We start from the raw sequence: 20,610 nt of genomic DNA on the forward strand, positions 1-20,610 counted from the left end.
CGCCTTTACCGGTGATACTTGGAAGGTCTCGGGCGGTTCATTGATTGTTGCAAATGGTAAGAAAGATGGTACTTCTACATGACTGCACATGGTTGGTTGAGTCGATTGCCGCGGGCACATGGCAAAGAGGATCCAATGTTTGGCACCGCAGACTTGGTCACATGAGGAGAAAGGAATGAAAATCCTTCACTCTTCTCCTTAAACTCCCAAAGTTACAAATGACCGAAATTGACTTCGGAGAACTGTGGTATTTGAAAGCGTGACGGGTGAGTTTTCGAGAACGGGTCGACCAAAGCTAGAAGGCTCGAGTTGATACATACAGATGTCCGGGGCCAGACTAATGTCTCTTCACTTGGCGGAAAGTCATATTTTGTGACTTTCATTGATGACCATACTAGGAAGGTGTGGGTCTATTTCTTGAGACACAAGTCGGCTTTTGAAGTGTTCAAGACTTGGAAGGCCATGGTTGAGAATGAGACAAGCTTGAAAGTAAAGAAGTCTCCGACAACGGTGGAGAAAAGTTTCAGGTTTTAAGAAGCATCGCGGTCGACAATGGCATCAAGATGGAAAAGACTTTGCCGGGACACCTCAAGAGAATGGGGTTGCAGAGCGGATGAATAGAACAACGACAGAGAGAGCTAGGTGTATCACACTAGCAGGCTTGCCCAAACAGCTCGGGCGTAAAGTGTTAGCACGAACCCGATCAATAGAGGACCATCATTTTAAGATTCCGGGAAGTGTGGAGCCGGGAAGGATGTGAACCTTTCCCATTTGAAGGTGTTTGGTTGTGTGTCCTATGTTCACATTAGTGACCAAGCTAGAAAGCAAGCTTGATGCTAAGTCACTAAAGTGCACCTTCATTGGCTATGGCGGTGATGATTTTGGGTATCGCTTTTGGGATGATCAAAATCGAAAAATCATTCAGTGCATGTTGTGGTTTAATGAAAAGGTGATGTACAAGGACGAACAAACCAAGGAATCGGGTACGAGAGAGGCATGAGTATGTTGAGTTGAAGACTTCGATGTAAGTCGGTGGTATAGTGGAGCCCCACGACCGAGGATGACAATAGTAGTGACTCGAGAATGACGAGGATACTACACCACCGAGTCCACCTCCACCTCATGCCCCAAGGAAGACATCCAGCCACATGTACCGAAGTTCGAGATATCCGCCTCCACCTATGTGAATTACTTGCTACTTCATCGATGGTGGCAATGCTATGATGAAGCATTGAGGTGAGTGATGCAAGCAAGTGGGAGCTTACTATGCAAGATGAGATGAAGTCCCTCATCTCTTGTGGGGCACGTGGGGAGTTAGCCAAACTACCCATGGGCAAGAAGGCTCTACGAACAAATGGGTGTTTAGAGTCAAAGAGGAACATGATGGTTCCCGAGAGATACAAGGCAAGGCTAGTAGTCAAGGGTTTTCAGCAGAAAGCGTGCATTGACTTCACAGATATTCTCCCCAAAGGTGAAACCGAATACTATTCGGTCAATGTTGAGTATTGTTGCATGCCGAAGATTTGTATCTTGAAAGCAAATGGATGTTAAAACCGCCTTCCTCCATGTGACCTAGTTGAGGAAATTTATATGCAAAGAACCGGAGGGTTTCATCAAGAAGCGGTAAAGAGAATATGGTATGCAGTTGCTTGTATGGTTTGGAACAAGCCCCTAGGCAGTGGTACAGAAGTTTGATAACTTCATGCAAGGAAATGGCTACTATAAGTGCAACGCTGACCATTGTTGCTACTTCAAGAGGTTCGACTCCAGCTACATCATCCTGTTGCTATATGTTGATGATATGTTAGTAGCGAGTTCTGATATGTCAGAAATTGGGAGATTGAAAGAGAAGTTAGCAAGTGAGTTCTCTATGAAGGACTTGGGCAAAACAAAACGATTCTAGGGATGAGGATCAAGAGATAGGCGTAAAGGTATTCGAGTTGTCTCAGTAGTATATTGAGAAGGTATTGAAGAGGTTCAAGATGGGTAGTGCTAAAACCGGTTTGCACACCTTTGGCGATCACTTCAAGTTGTCCAAGCACTCTCCCAAGATCATCGTTGAGGAAAGAAACTTCATGGCTAAGGTACCATAGCCATTGGAAGTCTTATGTATGCCATGGTTTGCACACGTCCGATATAGCCCAAGCAAAGGGGAGCCGCCGAGATTTATGTCTAATCCCTCGCAAGCAACATTGGGAAGCCGTGAAGTGGATATTGAGATATCCGAGAGGTACTACGAGAAATGCCTTTGTTATGGAAGGGGTGTTGTGAACCCCGCAAGGGTATGTGGATGCCGACTTTGCAGGAAGTAGATCGCGAAGAAGCACTATTTATGTCTTTACAAAGGTGCTACCGCAGTGAGTGGATTTCTCCATTCTGTAAGATTGTTGCTTTGTCTACCACGTATGAGTATGTGGCCGCTACGAGGCAAGCAAAGAGATGATCCGGTTACGTGGATTGATGGAAGAGCTTGGGATGAAGCAAGAGAGAAGTGTGTTACACAAAAATCCGAAAATACATCTTGCCAAGAATTCCGCTTTTCATTCTAGGACCAAGCACATTGGTCTCCTGTGATCATTTTATCCGATCTGTTGAGGATGAGGTCTTGGCACTTGAGAAGATCCAAGGGAGTGAGAATCCGGATATATGTCACCAAGGCCGCGCCTATCGAGAAGTTGAAGTTGTGTTCAATCTTCGCGGGTCTTCTTGCTTGAAGACCATGATGAATGAGCCGAAAGTGTTTCTTTAGTTTTTGGATTTGATTGAGTTGTTACAATTGAGATGTGATATGCATGAAGAATCTCGGCGTTCCAAGTGGAGATTGTTGGGTTTGTTGGAACCGGCCGAGCTTTGCTCCGGTCCGTGATACCACACTCACCCCGGTTCGATGAAGAGGGGCGCCATCCATCTATATCCACCACATGATCGATTGAAGAGGGCCATCCATATCACGGAGTTTCCATGATTTTAATCGAAGAGGGCGCCAACCCATAGGCACAAGGCCTTCGTGGTCGTAATTGAGGCCCAAGCCCATTTTACTTCCCTTTGTCTATGTACACATATATAAAAGAAAATAGATTAGGGTTTTGAGGTACAACTTTGAGAGATTCATTTCTAGGGTATTGTGGGAGCTCTGTTGAGCTAGGGTTTGAGTGAGGCCTCTTCTTATTGATTCTTGATCTCTTGTAAACTCTCCAATCTTTGTTATAAAGGAAACTCGGCTCTTGTGTGTGGATGTAGATGTAAACATTTACCAACCACCTAAATCTTTGTGTCTCTTTGCATATTTACTTCCATTATTATTGTTGCTATGAAGGGTGATGATAAGTTAGTGGTTTTGCTTTGTTGAGGTTGTTGTGATAACTACCAAAGTCTTGGGTGGGTGATTTCCTTGGTGTGAACTCCAAGTTGAAATCATTTGGGATAGAAAGTAACTAGATTGAGGTGTGACTTTCTAGTGAAATCTCCCAACAGTTTCATTGGAGTGCAGCACTCCCTCCAGATCAATGAAGAAGACATAGTTTTATTCTTAAATGTTGAAGAGAACGTTCAAGTTTAATTCGTTGTTGTCATTTCATTTTGAACTAAAATTGCAGGCAGCTTTAATAACAGATTGAGTGGAAAATTAAGCAGTTTTGTTATAAAAGAACCAATTTCATCAGATGAAACCAATTAGGATTTACTGATTGTTCTTATCGAGTGGCTCTGTGTTTTCACAACAGATGAAGAGAAGGCAGATTTTATGATGTCTTTTTGGTATAAGATTTCAAGTTGCGCCTACCACAGGGCGTTGGGTTGCAACAGAAAACATCGAAAATACTTAAAACATTAATCCTATAATGAATGAATCGATGAATTTCTTCATGGTTCTACACTTTACAAGTATATATATCTAAACATACTCAACCGTCCTGCCGAAAAATCGTAATTACAACCAATACAGAAAAACTGAACATACAAAATTTTGTAGAATCAAGAGTGGAAAAGAAGGATCGAAATTAATGACTGGCTCCAGGACTTGAAACCGACTCTACTAAAATCCAGTCGATACTGTCTAGACGCATTTTGAAATGCTTGTCATCTAGGACCATGGCCTGCTCTTTTTGACTGGGGGAAGGTGGTAAAGTTTCCCTAGGGAGAGTGGAAAAGAAGGATCGAAATTAATGACCGGCTCCAGGACTTGGAACCGACTCTACTAAAATCCGGTCGATACTGTCTAGACGCATTTTGAAATGCTTGTGATCTAGGACCATGGCCTGCTCTTTTTGACTGGGGGAAGGTGGTAAAGTTTCCTTAGGGAGGGAACTTGGTATCAAATTATCCTTCAACGAAGGAACTTCAACGTGCTTCATTTCCACACTCACAAGCATTCTGGCTTGTAAAGAAGGAATTAATGAAGGCAATGCAACAGAGAATACGAACAACAAAATGAGTAAACGCGCCATATTGGAATTAGAGAAGAGAGAGTACTTCAGTTGAAAGTGAGGCTTAATTTGCATATTTAAGGGAGATATGGAGAGTGGACTTAGTAGTACAACGCGTGCGGAAGAATCTATGTGGGATCACAGGTTGGTTGGTTAAGTGACTAAGTCAGATAGTTTGTTTTTTGAATATGTTTATGTTGTTGGTTTTGAGTGTTGACTGTCCCTAGTTCTTTGAAGCATTGGAAGCTAAGTACATGTATGTGAGTTAAGTTGCCGGCCATTGTTTATTTATTTATTTTGTTCTTTTCGCAAATTTTAGATGCATCAGTAGTGGTAGGTATAGTCGAAATCTCGATGCCCAATCGATCATCAAATTGCCAACCTCTAAGGTTAGAGTTAGCAAGGATATGATGTGCATTTTGCGAAGTAAAATTTTAACCCTGCTTTAGAGTCGGCGAGTTGGTCCATCTTCTTATGGAGATTTATGACTTTTAGTCTTGAATATTTATTATGGAATCTAGAATAATGTAAAAAATAAATTGAAAAAATAAAAAACAAAAAAGAATAATGTAAAACATTTTGTATCAATAAAAATTAAAAAACAGGCTTGCTCACATCACATTTTTTTACAGGTTCTAACAAGCAAAGTTGGTAAAACTTTTGGGTGATGATATCAGAAGTCTAGTTCAAACCCTGCCAATATCAAAGAGTTAGTGATCTCATTTAAAACAGGTTTGTCAATCGAAAAATAATAATAATAATAATAGTAAAGGGGAGGGATACAGCCACTCCATCGACTTACAAATTGAATTACCCCATTTTTTTTTTTGTGTGGATATGATCTTCTCACAATGGATAGTATGCCTTTTAAATTTCATTATATTTATATATGTCTAACCTTACGAAAACTAGTGTTCATTGGATATATTTAACCTTGCGAAAACTAGTGTTCAATTTTGAACGTTTACGTAACGGTTCAAAATTTTCCGATCTCATAATAACATTTGATTAGGTTAAACATATTTGAATCAGCCAAAATTTATTGGGCATGTTATTTATGGTGGGGAGATCATGTCTACAAAATATCAGCCTTTTAATTCAACTTGTAGGATAAGATATGGCGCGGCTTTGTACGTTTTGGGAGTGACTCTATCCCTCCCCAACAATAAATGAAAAACACATGAAAGGAATTCACACTTAATTAGCTTTTAGGGAAAATCGAACACCCTCATTCTTTTGTCAAAGTCAAGTTTCAACGCAAGATGATTCCAAAGTCTTACCGTCTGGGCAGGTTAAGCGCCTATTAATCGCTGCTTAATCGGCGCATAAGTATTATGCGTCCCTCAACCGATCCAATCAAGAAAAAATTTAGAAGTCTGAGCAGGTGCCATAAAACGGGCGATTTTTTTCGCTTAATCGGCGATTAATCGGAAAATAAGTATAAAAAAAACCCGATTAATATGTTTACAGTTTTGTTTGTTTTTTTTAAAAAAAAATTAAGTCCACAAAAAAACCGAAAAAAAAAAAAAAACCCACAAATATATATATTGAAAACGTTTCGCTTCACTGAGGAAAAATAATCAAAACTGTAAAAAGTGAAAAACCACCAAAGAAAACTCTTAGGCCAGCTAGCACTCTACCACTCAGGCTTGTGTTTATTTTGTTTTAGGTTGTTATATTACTTATATGTGACATATGTATTATAGGTTAACTAAGGCGATTAATTCCGATTAATCGCTATAAGCTCTTAGAGCGATTTGCTCCCGATTAGCGCTTAAACTACACAGCTTACCGTATATCACAAAAGTTTCGACTATGTTATAGTGTTTGATTGCAAAACTTACAAATTTGAATGAAATTTCAATCAGATAAAACGTCCACACATATGGAATGCCAATTTATGAAAAGTGGCAGGTATTGCCATTGTATGGTCGTCGTGATCTCAAGTAACAATTTTTACTTGCTCAAAAATACATTGAGTTGTAAACAATTTCACAATTGTCTTATTAGAATTGAGACAAATGCATCCAAATATATTCAAATTATGGATACTCCAGTTTTGGAACTTAAAGCAGCATCATTTAAAACAGTAAAACAGGCTTGCCAATCAAAAAACAAAAAAAATTATTGCTTACAACCAAAACAACTAGATATTATCCCTCCCTCCCATTTTTGTAGCATCCAACGATAAACTTTTTTTCGTCTCTTAAGCAGTCCCATCCCGGTCTATATAGTACGAGTCATCACGGTGAAAATGTGCTTAGGTTTTGTCCACCTACGCATCCACGTAAATGTCTACCTGGCCGAAATAAGCTCTGAGATTGGTCGATATAATTATTATACGAACAATATATAAGTGTTTAGGTTCCACTTAATCATCTCAAAGAGTAAGAAACACTTATCTGCGCGCTTTCGATACTAAGTTGATAAGGACTGAATTTATTTATAGAGCACTCTTTATAGACAAAAGGGTTGGTAGAATAAAAAAAAGTCATACTTGAACTAGAGCTTTTGTTAATAGATAGATAATGTGTAGGAATTTCAACTATGGAGTAACCATCCTATTTTCCTAAGTTCTTTCAATAGTATATAAGGGGAATGACAAAATGGGACAAGAATCCACCCTTCCTTTTTTTTTTTTTTTTTAAAGGTTACGAGTTTGAGGCAGACCCGTACTTGTTGATTAAACTTCAAAGAGTTATATACCTCCCTAAGAGTATGATCAGTGGTGGGGACAGGGGGGTCCCAATGTACACCCTGGCGTACCCTCAACATTCTATAAAAAAAAAAAAACTAGTTATCACTTAAGACTTAATCACTGTACTCATCCAAAAAAAAAACCTCAAACAAATAGTAAGCCCATACGTATTTCTCTCCTCCTCTCTTTTAGTTTTCTACCCGATCTCCTTTGCTATATCCCCCCCGCCCCCCCAACACACACACACACAAAAATAATAATACACACACACACACACACACACACACACACACACACACAACAATTTGTCATTGATCACTTTAGATTTTCCCACTAAACTACTAGCCTACTCGTGTGTTTTTTTCAAACAATTAACATCCTTATACGGTTTTATTTTCAATTTTCTTTCATCTCAGTCAAGATTTTCCTGGCGTGAATTATATTTTTACTAAAGGGGTCATTACAACACGTACTAACTAATAGGGTCACAATCTATTAGCATATATACTATGTTTGTGAAAACGGTTTTAGGGTTTGAAGTTTGTATTAATGAGAATCTATCTTATTTGGATGTGTTGGTCGTGGCATTTCATATGTAAATTTTTTTAATCATATACATATGCAAGATTGTTATTCTCATGTGATCTCAAGTTTGGTGTATACAACTTCAGCTTGTATTAATCCAAGCTTGCTTACTGTTAGTTTATTCTTTCTAGTTGGATACATAGATTCCTCCAAAATACTTACTATATATACAGCTTAAACACTGAAACTGTTTTCATTTAAAGGGAAACATAATTGAATTTCATTACTGTTGCTTGTGCGGGTAGGTGAAACATGTTAGATACTACATGCAATGAGCTGTATCAGAAATTTAACTTTTGAAATTAGGATTGTGTGCATCCGTGTATAGCAAATTGAGCTTTGGTCTTGAGAAATAATAATATCATATTTTTAAAGGGCTGGTAGTATTAATCATATTAGAATTGCCATTTTTTTTTCTTAGTCATATATATGGTTCTCTAGGTGTGATTGTGTTGGACATATAATGTAAATGGGGCAGGTCGGGGTTGGCTCACCCTCACTCGATTTCCTGGCTCTGCCACTGAGTATGATTATTAGAGGGAGAATCTTCACTACAATAATACTAGGCTCTAAGTCTTACAATCATGAGAAACTCATGAACATAACTCATTTGGGTATACCCACAAAGAGTTAACAATATAAAAAAATCTAATGTCTGCCCACCAAACAAAAGTTGATCATTCCTTAGATGTTTCTATGCATGCTTGAAGTTGTAGAAAAAAGTCCCACTTTTATTTAATACTTAAAATTACTTCCTCTGAATTACACAAAAAAGACAAGCGGGCCAATCTGAGAAAGCATTGTCCAATACAAAGAAGAATGTGCAGTACTCAACATTGCGAACGAGTCTATGCATTATAATTTATCGAACCAGTTTAAGACTAAAAGTATGTTAAGTTGGGCTAGCTGACCAGCATAGAAGCTAAGACCCCTGTGGACATACTGTTAAATATTGCGCGTGTAACCCAGGGCCTCGTCATCTGCTCAAGGAGTGAGCCCGGTCTGAGGCAGAGACTAATAAAAGAGATTATTTTATGAATAAATAATGATTATTATCAGAGACTGGGAGTTTTTGAGCTCTCATAGTCTCATGTAGACCTTGCAATTCACAACTCCCTAGATTCACATATGGTAGATTGGCAGCCTACCTTACGTTGTATGAAAACCACGTCCCTCATTTGCTATAGCCATACTTGAATCCATCTCTTTTGTATGGTAAACAAAATAATACATGTAGTTGTTGTTTGCTGGGATTATTCAATATATACATATGAACATATTCCTAATGGTTTGTCATCTTGTTAATACTATGTACCTTTACCTTGTCATCATCTCATAATAGTCTGTTTCATGTACTATGGACTAGTTATATTGACATGTTGTTGGCTCTTTGCTAGCTTTACAACAAACGTAGTCTGAGGCCCTCTCTAGATGATTTAATACATGTGTAGTTGTTGTTTGCTGGGATTATTCAATATATACATATGCACATATTCCTAATGGTTTGTCATCTTGTTTTTTTGGTTTGTCATCTTGTTAATACTATGTACCTTGTCATCATCTCATAATAGTCTGATTCATGTACTATGGACTAGTTATATTGACATGTTGTTGGCTCTTTGCTAGCTTTATCATCATGTCTGAGGCCCTCTCTAAGATGATTGCTAAAACTGGGGCTAAAGAGCAAGTATATGGGATTAAAATCAGGAGAGCCTCCCCTATATCTCATCTTCTCTATGCTGATGATTTAATTCTGTTCACCAGAGGCAATCTTGAGGAGGGGGTCATCTCAAGAGGATCCTTCAAGAATACTGTGATGCCTCTGGTCAGCTTATAAATTTTGATAAATCTAGCATGTTTTGCAGTAGAAATATCAAGTTTAGAAATAAAATCAAGCTGAAAAAGTTTTGGGAAGATGAGATTGTTTGACCCAAAAGATAAATATTTGGGCATTCCTATCATGCTTTCACAAAAGAAGGCAGAGAACTTTGATTACTTAGTTGATAAAATACATAATAAGATTAAAGGGTGGAAAGCTAAGGTTTTATCTCAGGCTGATAGGGCTACTATGATCCAGTCTGTGATACAAGCCACCCCCTTGTATACTATGGCTACATATATGCTTCCTATGTCTACTTGCAACAAAATTGACAAAGCTTGTAGAGATTTCTTTTGGCATGGGACTGAAGATTCAAAAAGTGTCCATACCATTGGGTAGGATAACTTATGTAACCCAAGTCTGAAGGAGGCTTGGGGTTCAGAAAGATGAGGGAAATGAATCTAGCAATGCTAGCTAAACTTCCCTGGAAAGCAGCTATAGATATTAACTCTATATGGACAAAAAACCCTAGCAAGCATTTATGGGAAAAACTGGATTTGGGATGTTTGGAAACCTCCTGGGTATGCCTCTTTCTTTTGGAAAGGTATACACAGAACTTTCAATCTCATTAGTGGTGGTTTGATCTGGGGGATACATAATGGAACCTCCACTTTTATATTGGATGACCCTTGGGTTGTTAGCAATGGAAAATCAAAGACTCTGAGAAAGTTAGGAGTGGAGGATTCCAGACTAAATGATCGCCATGTGGCTGACTTGTTAAAAGAGGACAGGACTGGATGGGATGAGGCTAAGCTTACAGCCTTTTTCCCTCTTTTGCTAGCTGTAAGAATCAAGGAGGTGGTAATCAAACCTTTGGGCCTTGGAAAGGACAAGATGGTCTGGAGTGAAGAGAAGTCTGGGAAGTTCACTGTGAAATCTGCCTACAAGTATCTTACCAAAGATAATAATGTAGGGAAGAGTTCCAGTTTCAACTCTCATTCTGCTAAGCTCCTCTGGAAAACTAGATTACCAGCCAATATCCAAATGTTCCTTTGGAAAGTCTATATGGAGGCTTTACCAATAGGGGATAGGCTGGCATCTAGGAAGATGTTGGGGGACTTCTCCTGTCCTTTTTGTTTAACTCTGTTAGAGAATGATGCTCATTTGTTCTTTGAATGTGAATGGTCAAGAGCCATGTGGTTCTCCTCATGCTTGGGTCTGAGAATGGAGACTCATGGAAAGAACATTGTCAAAGATTGTGTTTCTAAGTTCCTAAGTTGGAGCAACAGCAAGAGGCAACATGTATCCCAAGCTGGGGTACAAGCATGTTATATGTTATACAACATCTGGAAAACCATAAATGAAACCAAGTTCGAGCATAGACCACCAAACAGAGAAAGAACTATCAAAAGGAGTGTGATGGAGGCAGACAAGTGCTATGCTAGCTTTGCTACAGGCAACCTTGAGAATAGAACTTCTATTGCTCATGGACCTACTTCTAATCAATTTGATTTTGACTCTGTGTTTCCTATTATACCAAATGAATGTATTAACACTAGGTTTGATGCTTCTTTCCAGGTTGCAACAGGATAGGCAGCAGCTGGCACAATTGCTTGGAACAATGAAGGAAAGATAGTATGAGCTGGCACTAGAAGGTACCAAGCCAGATCAGCAAAGGAAGCTGAGATGGTGGCTGTAAAGGTAGCAATAGGGCTGGCTCTAGCTTCAGGATGGAATGATGTTTTGATAGAAGGGGATTGTTCAGAAAGTATCAAGGCACTTAATAGCCAAACATGTTCATGGCTTTATGAGAGCTTAAGAGACTATGTGATTAACTTAAGTTCTTTTTCTCTTTTTGTAAGTTTAAGTGGATAAGCAGGAGAGACAATGGAGAGGCACATTTTTTGGCGAAATGGGCTTACCATCAGCAGCAAGCCAGCAAGTGTGTCAACTTCCACAGTGTATTCTGACAAACAATGTAGTGCCTGTTATGGTTTAGTTTTGATGATATATATATAGGTATTAATGGGGAAAAAAAACAACAAACGTAGTCACAAAAATATCTGATTTTTAAAAAAAAACGTAAAAAATCTCTGAATTAACAGATTACTAAATTTCAAAACAAATAAACAATAAAAACGGTAAAAGTCTCTTAATTCTCAATGTTTACCGATTTTTAGCGATTTTTTTCAATTTTTTTTTTTTTTGATAATGGATCATTTTCAATTCATTTATTGTAATATTTTATTTTCTAAATTATAATTATCTGTAGGATATCGTAAGATATAACAAGACTTTATATATACATTTGCAAATTTTGAATTTGATATATGCTTGAAGTAATCCTGACATGATACATAATTACACATTGTATACTATTTTATATTTTAATTATTTATGGTTTTTCCGATTTTTTTTTAACGAATTTGTACGACTTAACGATTTCATCATTGTCGAATTGATGCCGAATTCTGAATTTGTGACTATGACAACAAGTGCTTTAATTTGTCTTGGATTGTTTAGTAGATAGTTACATGGCCATTGGCAAAGGAGTCCTTATGCTCGATTTGACTACGGCCCAATGTTTTGGCACAACAAGTAACAATATTTTTAGTTTTTGTTTTTTTGGGTAAAATAATATTTTTAGTTAAAAGTGAGTTTGTCACACTCCGAATTTCGATAAAATTATAAAAACAATATTTGTTTCCGACTCCTCGATTTTCGAGGTGTGATGTATTCTCAACTTCCAAAAACCCATAATCTGTTTAATTATTCCAATAATTTGAAACCAATAAAAAATTTAAATAAACAAAAGTCATCTTCATTACAAAAAATCACAAATATGATTAAGTCGCAAATTTTCTTTCAACAACTCTTTAATTATAATTACAATTGAAAATACAAAAATATTGTCTCAACTGAAAATCTATTGCACCTCAAGCAGCAATCAACCTTCTTCAACATTAATCCTATCAAGACTTATCGACTATGTTCATTTTATGAACACACCCGATAAACAAACATGCAAATCGGGTCAGCATTATAAATAATGCTAATATGAGTAGCCCTAAAATACAAATCATACTTATACATATATATACACAATCAATAAGGTAGTTAGTTCCTCCACCGAGACGCCTTAACATCCAACGAATAATACAACATTCTTAAGTACAGTAACTGTAAAGTCCTGAATTATTATTAAGGGTATTTTTGTAAATTTCATATTAAATCTAGGGTCATTTATGTAAATTGGTCGTCGGGTTTATATTTCAAACGTACGAAACTTAAGGAAACTTAACTCCGACTCCTAAGCCCCGTTAGATAAACAAATCATATGCGAAAATTTGACAAAATGCCGGTTAGCGGTTTTCTGCGTGCGAAGCTGGCACGAGTTAACAGCTTACACGCATGAGTGGGTTATTGTTATAGCTTGCGGTGAGATAGAATATAGAAGATTAAATTTAGCGGGATGGGCCGGAAAAATAATTACGACGCGACGACAAACGAGTTGGCGGTTAGGAGTATTAGGACCTTAAGCCTAATTGGAATATATTGGGCTTGGGCCTAAATATATCGGCCCGAATAGAACAAACGAAATCGCAAAACAGGAAAACCAAAAATCGTGATACCGAAAAATCGCACTTAACTTCTCCTTCTTCCCCAATTTGATAATACCCAAACCCTAGGAGAGAGAAACCTAAATTCTCTCAATTTCCATCGATCCAACCCTCAATTCTTCACACTCAAACCTAGAAACACTAAAATGAAGTGAGAGAATTCGAAATCTCTTGGAAATTCGAGCATACTGAAGCCAAATCGCGGCGACAGGTGAGTGAATTCCTCTCCAATCGATTCAAACCAACAATTCTTCGCACCAATCTTAAGAAACAGTGAATTCAAGTGTGGAGATTCACAAAAATTCGGAATTTTGCCGTAACACAGCGAAAGGTGAGTTTCATTTTCGTTTCAAATAATTATTTAGACTCGATTTAGATAGCTTGGGATTGTAATGCTGAAATTGATTGTATTGGGGGTGTTGAAGGTCGGCAGTGGCAGTTTTGAGGAGCTAAAGTGGAGGGAATAGTGGTGGAGCCGAAAATTCTTGGAGTGCGTCGGGTTTTCGCGAAAGGTCAGTGAATCTCGCCTACAAATCGATAGTGTAAACTCGATTTCGAAGTTAATTAGTGGTATTTGATGAAAGATAATTGAATGGGTGGTTGTTATGTCGACAAATTTGTGGGTGGCGATAGAGTGGAGCAATTTTTGGTGGAGCAAATGAGCTAGGAGCCGATTTTTGTCACTTGACTTGGTAAGAATTTGGTTATTCATTGCAAATTCGAGAGATTCATGACGATTTATAACTGTTAATGTGAAGTTCGAGAGATTCATGTCGATTTATAACTGTTAATGTACATTTCGAGAGATTTAATATGAATCGAAGGGCGTGGGATTGGTTGTAGTTGAATTTGGAATTTGAATTGAGATGTGATAGGATTGGCGTCGATATGAGGGCCTGCCATGGCCCGAAATAGCCGTAGAGACCGTCAGAGTAACATTGCCAGAAATGGCATGTAGCTCTGTTAACGGTAGTTAGATGAAAATTTATCCGAAACCAAATTCTTAACGTCGGGATTTCTTCTCGGCCTACGCTAGATAATAATTCCTCGTTGTTCGATCAATTCTAATAAACGATGTATATATATATGCTGTTATAGGAGTGAATTCGAGTTGACTCGGTTAAGAGGGCTTGATTCGGATAAGTGGGCTTAAGGAGAACGGAGCTTGCTAAGGTAGGAACCTACATACCAATATATGGTCTGCTTATTTTCATGCATGATTTGAATTGTTTAAAATAGGAAATAGATAGTTGTGTATCAACCATGCATGTATATATGATATTCATGTTTTGCACTGTATTTCCTCGATATAAACTGTATATATAGATAGCTTTCATGTGAAATATTTTTTTTGGTAAAATCGGGGTAGCGGAGATTTGTTTTCTTTGTTAAAAGAGAAAAACTGGTTTTGGGAAGGGTTCGCGTCTCTTGTCTCAATAAGGAGACAGAGAGATGGATTTTGTATGCGGGTGAGGATTACCCGGGTGTTTGTAACTAGGTGTGAGGTTCTGGATTGTTCCCGGGATAGGTGTTGTTATTTACGATGATTCGCCGTTTGGGAATCATCGGTTGTTATTTAATATGACTAGCCCGTTTGGGAGTCATAGGTTGTTTTTAATCGATGGTGGGAAATCCAGGAACTCATACCTACAGAATCAATGATTTAAAAGGAAAACTAAATATGTAATTATAGTATTTTAAAAATAACTGGTAATACGAGTATATATATATATATATAATACTACGCTTATCACGAGGGGATTTGGAAAAGAATTGGTGAATTCCTATAAAGAAGGAACTGTTGTCGTATTTCCGGAGACGGCAGTTCGCTCTAGGATTCCAACTGTGGTGTACACCTTTCGAGGTGGTGGACCACCTTTAAAGGGATGCATCACTGGATGTAGTCCGGGAATTCCTTTTCTACTTTTCTAGATAACCATGCTTTATGCGTCACCGTATGGTGATTAGCTTGTGGGTTACATGCTACCTCGATGAGGTTTAGACGCCGGTGAGTGAGAGTTTAGTCCACTCCGGATGTGTGTCGATCCCGAAAGCGATCTGCGGTCGTCGAACGGTTGAACCGTAAGTTAGGTGACAGCCCGTATGGGGGTCGGGTCACAGGCCCACCGAGCCCTAAAAACTTTGGGGATTTTGTGTGTACGAACACAACAACGGTATTTCAGCTCCCCTCACCGGTAAAATCGGAAAACAACGGTGCATGGTTCACACTTTGAAAGTAATCTTGAACCGAGATTGCTCGCGGATCGGGCGACTACCGGTCGTACCCTCACCATTCTAATAGGATGCAAATGACCACAATAGTTGTATGATGATGACCGTGAAAAACTATATTTTGAATATTCAAGAAGCATGCCGATATGATTTATGCTAGCTAGTGATTTATTGTATAGTCAATGATATTTGGATATTATTATAAAACCTGCATGTTTTAAATGTTTTGTTATAAGTAGTCTAGTATTGGTTATGTGCGCTTCTCTCGGGGCATAGTTGTTTGCTCATCCTACTTAACATTTCAATTTGAGCCATTCGTTGGAGAGGGTTTCCCCTAACCCTAGTGATGACCGGTTATGGTGATTTGGGAGGATTTCCTTATGCTTGACGAGGACAGAGTCAAGTTCATACTTTTGGATGTATAGAGATAGTTTAGTCATTTTGGTTGTATATATATAGAGCTCCGCTCATTTTGATGTAATATTTGATGTATTTAAGTAGCAGTTACACTTACATAGTTGGTGGATGGGATGTGATGTTGTTTAGAAGGTTGGTTTGTATATATATGGTTGTTGGAAGGTTGTAGTTTAGGATTTCCGGTTATGACAAGTTTATGACAGGTTTTAGGGTTTACGAACGTCGATTAAACAAAAGAAACTCTGCCGAAATTTCGGTAGAATCAGGGTGGTGTCGGCCTCGAGATTCATTCCACGTCCTCGGGATGTGTGTGTCTCGGGGCGTGACAGTAACTAATGTAGATAGTTCCTCTACTGATGTGCCTTAGCTTCCAATTCAATAATAATAAAGCATTTAGTTCCTCCACCGAGATGCCTTAGCTTCAAACCGTACTAGATCAACTACATCTAATAATAAAATAACAACACTAAAACTTACTCTATACTTACACTGGTGTAGTCCTGATCACAGAGTGGGTCATACCTGCATAAATAATCAATTCAACCCACCCTTCTGCAAAACCATTGTGAATACAACATAAATTACAATAAAACAAACATATCATATACATAATTATAATCATCTCATTGAACCAACAAGAACAATCTCAATGACCAATTTCACAACCACAATTCATAATTTATTATAGATTTAACGTACACTTTGATATATCATCGTAATTATTGTTTAGAGTTTCTTCAAGTGTCTCTAGAATCACGTCGTCTCTATGTTTTACCTAGTTTTCTGTCTACCACAATCGCTCCCCTCAATCGAGCCAAACATGCACATCCGCATGCCTCTCTCATATAATGGAACCACTCCGTGCGAAGTTACCCTAAGCGGATATCGCATACCAGGTAACCCCCACACGACGCCAAAACTATGTGAGTAAGCCTTCATTAGGCATAACATATCGCGCGTCTTGTACTAATAAATTGGCGACGAGATAAAGAAAACCATCATTTAGCTACAATGGCTCCAAGTTCCCTTGAAACAAAATCACATTCCCTTTACAAGGGTAAATTAGCATCATATAATCAAATGAGTTGTGGTAACTAAAAACTAGGATTTTTGTTACGTAACTTATTCAAATATAATTTGCTTGTATCTCATAACCATTTCACTCTATCACGTGCATGCCAATTAAATTATTGCAATAAGCCACAATATTTAGAAATATCTCCATGCATCTTATAACAACTTTCATTCTTTCACGTGCCAAATAAATCGTTGCACTAAGCCACATGATTAGAAACATTATTATATCAATACATCTCATAACAATTTTCATTATTTCACGTGCTAAATAAATAATTACACTAAACCACAAATCCTTTAAAAATATTACAAATCTCCATAACCACTACAATAACTTTTAGTAACATCTCAAAAATATATCTAATCATTTATTTAATTATATCATTATCAAACAACAGTATAACAGAGAATAATATTTAGTACATAAATTCCAACTTACAATGAAATGTCGTAATCACTCCATAAAAATATTGCACAATACTTTTAAAGCATTTTAACAATGTCATAATATTACACCAAAAATATACTTACATTTTGATTCATGGCTAAATAATTTCTAATCCATTCCAAACACCTTTTAAACACCAAATACATGTCTTTACACTTAATACATTTCCCATTACAATGTTTCTACACATATCACGTTGTAACAAAATAAATATCATTTCCCATACGAAAACAACACCTAATGCATATATTATAATAAATCTAAAAATCTATCATTTATTCATTTCATCGTTAAAACAAATCGGCTAACTACTACGTACACATTTTTCTTATCTTATCCTCTATTTTATATTATACAACGGTAGTAAGGACTATGGACTACTAATTAACTTCATGTAATTAAATGTAAAAGGGTTATTTAGGCTTTAGTCCTACTTTTTATGGGGTATTTAGGCTTTAGTCCTAAAATTATCGATTATTAGGTTTTAGTCCTACTTCCATCTTCAATTTTCTGAAATAACCAAAATACCCTTAGAGCATGTTTATCACGTGACTTGAAATTGCATAAAAGTAGGACCAAAACCTAATTTACCCAATTACAAGAGGGGTAAATCCTAAAAATGATATTCGACTACGCAACACAATGTTGTGTTCATTGAGTCCTTTGAATTGGAGTGCTACATTCATGGGATTGAAATCCGTTCTGTCTTGGAAGACAATTGTTCATCAACCTTGAGCACCGAGAGGGAGCAAATTTGTCTTAGTAAGGACACAGTGATTATCACTAGGATCGAATTTAATCATTGGTAAATTAAGTTAGTTTGTTGAACTAAAGGTTTGTTCATGACATATTTGTTATATCAATTTGATATTCTTGTTTACTTAATATTAATAAATATAATTTTATAATAAGTTTCCTACATAAATTACATCTGCCATTCGATCATTGATAGTTTTCATCTTGATGAATTAGGTGAGATAATGAGGGAAAATTCTTCTCACTCCCCTCATTTCGTTCAGATTACCAGTGCGTGAGAGAAGACGAGTGGGCGGAGATTTTGATTTTTTTTCCCCGTTTGTTTAGCCCTACTGGAGCACTAGTTTAATACATTAATGTCCATTTAGTTTTAATCATAAACATTTTAAAAGCGGGGCTATACTTGTAAAACCAACTCTGTGTAGTAGATTCTGGGCTCACTAAAACCATTTATAGGCTTGGGCATTTTTGAGCTGGAAGGTCTCTCTATCTATGTAGCACTCTCTTTAAAGAAGAACCTCAATTCGAGCGGTAAATTATTCACTATATATTTGTATAAACACGCGACTCGTCAATATTTTTATTTTTATCCTATGAATATAGCACTCCAATTCAAACACGCGACTCCAATATTTGTATTTGTATGTGTTGCGTAATTGAATCTCATTTTTAAGATTTACCCCTCCTGTAATTGGGTAAATTAGGTTTTGGTCCTACTTTTATGCAATTTCAAGTCACGTGATAAACATGCTCTAAGGGTATTTTGGTCATTTAAGAAAATCGAAGATAGAAATAGGACTAAAACCTAATAATCGATAATTTTAGGACTAAAGCCTAAATACCCCATAAAAAGTAGGACTAAAGCCTAAATAACCCAATGTAAAACAGGATTGACTCCATCATTTCATGATAACTACAACTATACACAAACTAATATTTAGCATTCCACGTACCAATATAAAATTAAATCGTGCATCTTTGTTTCTCAATTTAATTAAATTGAGAATCAATAACCAAATAAATAATTAATTAGTAAGGTCTACTTACTAATACAATTTAATCATTTCCTTTTATCTTATTAAATTGAGAATCAATAACCAAATAAATAAATAATTAATGAGGTCTACTTACTAATACAATTTAATCATTTTCTTTTATCTATTTTACGTTATTCAACGTTAATAAGTACTTTGTAATATTAAATTTGATTCATGCAAATAAAATGTGAACCCTTATAATTAAAACAACTATTTCAAGACTATTAATCATACACTAATATTTAACATTTCAAGATATGCAACATATATTTCTTTGTTTTCTAATTAATTGAATGTAATATATAGGGATCAACAACCAAATAATTAAAAATAACTAATTAGTGAGGTCTACTCACGTTTTTATTGTTGTCATCGAAAGAACAATTATATAAAAGAATCCACGCCACGTAAAATCTATATCACCAAGTAATAGAAATACTCCCTTTCTTCATTATCTCTTTTTCCTTATTCCTTATTCCTTCTAATCTTCTTTTGATTTCTTTTTCTCTTTTATATATTTTTTTTCTTTTTGTTTTGTTCTAAGTAAACTATGTTCTTATTTAGATACAAAGAAATAAACTAAGACAATTCCATAATTTTAACTTATCTACACATTAGTTTCTTTAACAACTAAAAACTTTTCATTACTTTCCTTTGAATAAAAATTAACTTTCCATAACAATAAAATTCTCTACCATATTATCTCACCTTAATAAAGAAATTTTCCTTTTTACCAAATACCTCTATTCATAAATATAGAATATTATTCTCTATTAAAATTACTCTATTTATTATATACCTTATATTAACATCTCTTTTGAAAACTTTCCAAATATTAAAAATCTCTACAAAAACTTAAAATTCAAAATATTAAATTCCTTTAATACAAATTTCAAAAATATTCTCTTGTTTTTCCTCCTTTATCTTTTTATAATAAAAGTCGAACCAAATTTTCTAGCATATTGACCATGCATTAAATATCTAATCCAAAATACTAAATATTGTAAAATAATAATGTACAAAAAAAAAAAAAAAGGAGCTTTACAGAGTTCTTGAGTCCAGACTCTAAAATGGAGTGAACAGGTAGAACTAATTTTTGAGTTTTTGTTGGGTTTTTTTTTTTTTTTTTTCCTTATTTTTCCCCTTGATTAATGGGAACTTGTTGAATGTAGAATCTAAACTTTGATTCAAACCACAAGTTTTGATGTGATTGGTTCGTCTTGATATTTTCTTTAAACAATCTAATTGAGATTTACGCAGTAATTTGCATATACCAAAGTCCATGCGATCACAATGTCATGTCTTATGTTGCACAAATTTCAAATAAATAATCAAATTGCGTTGCACAAATTTTGAAATTACTATTGGTCCTTACACAAAATATCCACTATTATCGTATGAATCAATTATAAGACCTTCCTTTGAATTCACTATTTTTTGTGAATTCACTATTTTTGAAACTATAAGACCTTCCTTTGAATCCACTATTTTTTTTTT

The sequence above is a fragment of the Coptis chinensis genome, chromosome 9 (genome assembly GCF_015680905.1).
Source record: "Coptis chinensis isolate HL-2020 chromosome 9, ASM1568090v1, whole genome shotgun sequence".
NCBI lineage: Eukaryota > Viridiplantae > Streptophyta > Magnoliopsida > Ranunculales > Ranunculaceae > Coptis > Coptis chinensis.